General features: G+C 44.8%; 1 long non-coding RNA gene across 1 annotated transcript; it reads left to right on the top strand.

Annotated features, from left to right (window-relative positions):
* Positions 1-62: 62 nt before the first annotated feature.
* On the top strand, positions 63-2268 carry LOC105547872. Its single transcript, XR_001007294.1, has 2 exons — positions 63-244; positions 1935-2268. It is a non-coding gene; the product is annotated as an uncharacterized LOC105547872 (long non-coding RNA).
* The last annotated feature ends 3307 nt before the right edge of the window (positions 2269-5575 follow it).

Below are 5575 nucleotides of genomic sequence, written 5' to 3'. Positions count from 1 at the left end.
CCCCCCCCACATCTCCTGTCATCAACACCATGCGCTATTTGCTCATCCAGTGCCCACGGTTTGCCCACCGGACAGCCCTGCTAGGTGGGAAGCTCCTTGCAGGCAGGAACCCCATCTGCTTGACTTGACTTTGGAATCCCCACAGCCTCATACGGGGCTGAGGCAGGTGCTTCCGTAAAATGGGACTGATTTAGTGGCGCTTAATCCATCCGCCAAAGGTCACTCTCCCTTGGGTTTTCAACAGGCAACATGAGCTTTTAAAAATGAGTCTTGTTAAATGAAGTACGCTGATTTTCAAAGTTATGCCCACACAGGACGCTGGGGCAGGGGCTCCCTTCCAGAATGACAGAGCCCTGGGCTTCGTCTGACCACTTCTCCACCCCCAGATTCCTCTCATCACCCGATGCCTTTACTTTGGGACTTTTCCAGGTCGTTCCTCACCTCGTGCAGCATTGCTGTGAGTGGGCGAGAAGGAACTTCGTGGTCTCCGTGTGCTTTGCGGGGACCACCTCTTCGCAGGGGCCGCCACCTGCCTCTCCGGCGCTGCGTCCTCAGCATCCCCGCTGCCCCCGGAGCTCCTTCAGGGAGGTGCGGCGGAAGAGCGGCCCCAGCAGCCTCCTCCTGTGGCCCAGGCGCACCAAGGCGAGCGCGGCCACGAGTTCCGGCCCAGCGCCACCCAGACTCTTTGATGTGGGTTTGTGTGTGGGAGAGTAAAAGATGCACACACCCTCCGCAAGTCTAGAATTTGTGGTTTTTGTTATCTCACAAATTCATATTTGGAAGAAGTATTTTAATTTCTTATGAGTTGTGAATAATTATGTAATTCTGCCACTTTCTCAAAACCAAGATTTTTCAAACGGACTGCTCTAGTCTGGAGCTGACATCCTTAAGAGAACTTTGCTTTTTTTCCTGTGGGTTTTAAGCAAGAGCGTGCCAAATGAATTCTTTCGTCCGCTTAAAACAGTTCATTAGGGGGAACCATCCTGTAAAAGGAAAGGAAAGGAAAGGAAAATCCTTCCTTCTTCAAATGAATTCTCAAAAATTACTTCTGAGATGCAAATGCTGCTTGAGTGTTTGAGCTCCGTGAGAGAGTCCACTTCCCAACTTGTTTTCAGTCGGCTCTTGGGTGCTACTGAATTTCTTAAACACTGTATTTCTCCCTTATCTGTGAATTAGCCATGTGTTCTTTGGAATCCCTTCCTGGGTCTTCGTTATTCTTTCCAAGGCCGGGCGTGACGGCCCACGCCTGTAATCCCAGCACTTTGGGAGACCGAGGCGGCCGGATCGCCTGAGGTCGGGCGTTTGAGACCAGCCTGACCAACGTGAAGAAACTAAAATACAAAATTAGCCGGGTGTGGTGGCAGGCGCCTGTAATCCCAGCTACTTGGGAGGCTGAGGCAGGAGAATTGCTTAAACCTGGGAGGTGGAGGTTGCAGTGAGCCGCGATTGCGCCATTGCATTCCAGTCTGGGCAACAAGAGCAAGACTCCCTCTCCAAAAAAAAAAAAAAAAACACCTAGGGAACGGGTCAGGAAGTCTGCATCATCAAACGACACCATGAACTCCTCAAGAGTCTACCCATTGTTTTAACTTGCTGCCCAAAGGTACTTCTCATTCGAATAGCCCCATTCTACATTCATCTCTGTCAATCATCACATCACTTGACCATGACATCGTTCTGAGCACCTGTGACATCCCAGACCCTGTCTGAAGCACCGGAAATGCTGGGTGAACAGGACAGAAGGGCCCACAGATCCTCATGTTGCTGTATGAAGTTTAGACTCTAGTGGCCCCGATGACTGACCTCATGACATTCAAATAGGAGGCGATCATTTCATTAAATACACACACACAAGAATGTCAATAGTTAGGATATGCTTATTTTTCTTCCAGGGCATAAGATTTTTTTTTCTTCTATGTATTTCATATCCCTAGCTGGAGAAATATCAAAAGAATCTGAATATCACCATCTGGAAGTTGTGCCATGGACTCCAGTGGGCAGGATTTGAGCTGGGATTCTCTTCTTCCTCTAGCTGTGTATTTCTTCTGCTTAAAATGAGCACAAACACATCTAATTCCCTAATGGACCAACTTGGATCTAAAAGTCTCTAATTCTTTGCCCGCCCCCTTCTACCCACATAGATTCCTGGGATTCTCTAAATGCAGATGGCAGTGGGGAGGGCTGGGGATTCCCATCAAGGATATTTGATCATCGGTGACTTCACTTAACCAATAAATCCAATGTGTTGAAATACACACGTGTCAGAAATGTGGTATGCTGTTACTCACTCAAAAGTCTGTTGGTCTGTCCTGGTTGTGATTGGGCAATGAAGCCCTAGGGACTTATTTCGGTTCAATAACATGTAACCCCCAATCAATATTTTATTAAGTGTTACTATTCGTTCCTAGTATTTCCCCAAGTTTAACTTGCTCCTTTTGAAACGACTGGTATTCTTAAGAGCCAGAAGACTGTTATTTGAAAATGTTTCCTTTTTTTTTTTTTTTTTTTGAGACGGAGTTTTACTCTTGTTGCCCAGGCTGGGGTGCAGTGGCACGATCTCGGCTCATTGCAACCTCCACTTCCCAGGTTCAAGTGATTCTTCTGCCTCAGCCTCCCGAGTGGCTGGGATTATAGGCACCCGCCACCATGCCCAGCTAATTTTTGTATTTTTAGTACAGATGGGGTTTCACCATATTGGCCGGGCTGGTCTCGAACTTCTGACCTCAGGTGGTCTGCCCGTCTCAGCCTCCCCAAGTGCTGGGATTACAGGCGTGAGCCACCACGCCTGGCCAATGTTTCCTTTTTTAAACCTTCATTATATATCACTTTCACACGTAGAACTCTCTTCACCTCCATCTAGAAATATTTTCATTTTCTCTGGGTGTGCTTCTGTCTCCCGCCGGAGAACCCTGGTGCTCCAGGAAGAGGACCCTGTGTATCCCGGCGCCTGGTGCACAGGAGAGGCTCAATAGACACTGAATGATTTTTTTTTAACATTAAAGTTGTTTTTAGCTCTCCCCTATTAGCTGTTAGATAGCAGTTTGCATTGTATGTCGAGTCTGTATTTATAATATAACATTAGCTCTGCCCTAAAATTCCACAGGACAAATTCCATTTGGAAACATCCTCTAATTGTCATGCAGTGGTTCTGTTCAAACTGCAGGAACATTTTCAAATCCCACAGCTGTAACAGGCTGTCTGCCCATTACAGAAGGAGACGTCAGGCGGAAATTCAAAACACTTGCTACTGTGACATCTGCCCAGTGGTACTAATTTACATCCATTTGTATTTATTATTGTATAGTTTGGGATGTAATAAGATGCTGCCATCATCCCCACAAGCCTCTGGAATACTCGGGAGTGGTACTGCACAGTCGTGAAGCACACAGGCTCTTTGAGTTTGACGTCTGCTTTGAATTCTCCCTTGACCCGGGATGAGGAAGTCTGACTGAGCGGCGGTTTCCTCATCTGTAAAATGGGTATAACACCAGCACCTATCTTGCTGAATTGGTACCTGGAATAAATGAGGAAGCACAGGCCAAGCCCTCCAGCACTGGACACAGTCAGCATGTAATTAATGCTAGCTCTTCTTATTAAATTCCTTTACCTTCAAGACAAAGTAATCGGAGACACTTACAGAATTGCAGAAGAGTTTATCATGCGGTTTTCTTTGGGGAAAACATTTAAGCAGTTTTAATCCATTTTATAATGACATATTACATAATCCTTACTCATAACTTTAATCAAAAATGTTGTCTTTTAATAAACAAGATTCACATTTAGACTCTGTCTACACACACAAGCCAGTTTTAAATGTTACCCAGATTAAGTCAAACAACCGATAATTAACAATGTTTTACATGTAACTGCTTTTGTTTGTGGACCCAATCCTAAACATTTTTTTACCAAGTAACCTTAAATATGTCATCAGATGGGTTTTTAGTAGACGTATCTGAACCTAATTTTGTAGCTTAAAAATAGTATATTTTACTCACTTTTTAAAATATTAAATATGTAGGATATTTTAACACTTGGCCAATTCAAGTGTTGATAAGTAACATCTGTCAACATTTACAATATTATCTAGCTCAGTTATCCAGAATAAACTGAGAATCTTCTGGATTTTTAAAACAATTCTCAGGCCCTGATTTACTAGGAGAGTTTGGGCGGACCTTTATGCACACAAACAACTCATAGTTTGAGTTGGCTTCCTCTCCTTTCTCACACAAAGATAACTGAGAGGTGGAAAAATGTCACTTTGTGAAAAATGACATCTTCAGCAAAACAGATCTGTACAAGGCAGAACTGGACAAAATATGTTGATTCACATTACCGTTGACTTATATCAGACATTCTATCATTTTATCTGCTTCGAGCATTTATCAAAGTAAACTGCTGCCAAGTGCAACTGCCTTCTTGTCGGCTGGGACAGGTGTTACCACATCTATCGCCTCGCCTGCTTGTCAACAGGGATAGCCTGTTCCTGCAGCTAATCCTGGCAACACAAGCTCATCTTCACACAACAGGATTGGGAGGCTCTGGAAGGTTCCAAGGCCAAAGACAGAGCCAGGTCTGCCTGGAAGCCATCTGTGATCCACGTTCCTACCCGTCCACCTTGCTCATGCCTCCCTCTACAGCAACCAACCTGGCACCAAAACAGCACCTGCCAGGGGAACTTGAGGATTTGGCTGGCCTGGGGCCAGGGCGGTCCACTCCCACCAAGAGGAAGAGGCCCACATCCCCAGTGGCCTCTGAGGCCAGCAGAGTCTGTGGTGCCAGAAGGGAATGACCTGTGAGCCTGTCCTCCACTGCACCCTGCGCTTCTGACTCAGACTAACACACCAGGATTTTCTATTTCAACAGCAGTGTCCATGGTCCTCTTTTCTAAGTGAAAGAGTCCAAGCTAAAGTTGGCTACAGGGATCCTTGCAGCTCCAGAGCCGGTGTAGGGCTGATACCAGCCCTCTGCTGTTATTTGACAGCTTGCAAAATGTACAAACTGGCCAGATGCAGGTGTGTGCTTGCATGCGTGTGCATACACACACATATCTGAATACATGTGTGTATGTATCTACACATCATACTAATAAACTAGTAACTTCCATGGGTAATAAATTTTCAAATTTCTTTAGGATTTAGGTAAGGAGAATGTATATAATCAATTAACACATTACTTATTATGCATACATAAACATACTCATACTCTTAATATGCCCTTTGAAAAAATATATTCAACCAGCTTAATTTTTCTAATTTTGTTTTTGTTAAATCCTGTTTTCTTATTAACAATTGATTGCTAAGCAGCATGCACTGTGCTAAGTACGTTACTTGGATTATCTGTGTAATCCTTCCAATAGCTACATGATGAACACACAGACGTCCAGATCTTCTGCAGATGAGGAAGCTGAGGGATAGAAAAACCAGATAATTTGCACAACACAGCACAAAGCTGAGGAGCCAACACTGGACCTGAGGAAGTCCCATTCTGGAAGCCAAATTCCCAACTGCTAAGCTCTGCTTGAATTCTCATTAAGCATCTCGCTTCTTAAAAGTTTCAGCAACTCAGCAGTCTATAA

Source organism: Mandrillus leucophaeus, unplaced genomic scaffold, assembly GCF_000951045.1.
Source record: "Mandrillus leucophaeus isolate KB7577 unplaced genomic scaffold, Mleu.le_1.0 Scaffold4, whole genome shotgun sequence".
Lineage (NCBI taxonomy): Eukaryota > Metazoa > Chordata > Mammalia > Primates > Cercopithecidae > Mandrillus > Mandrillus leucophaeus.
Note: the sequence above shows the minus strand (reverse complement) of the source record. Positions and strands in the feature narration are given on the sequence as shown.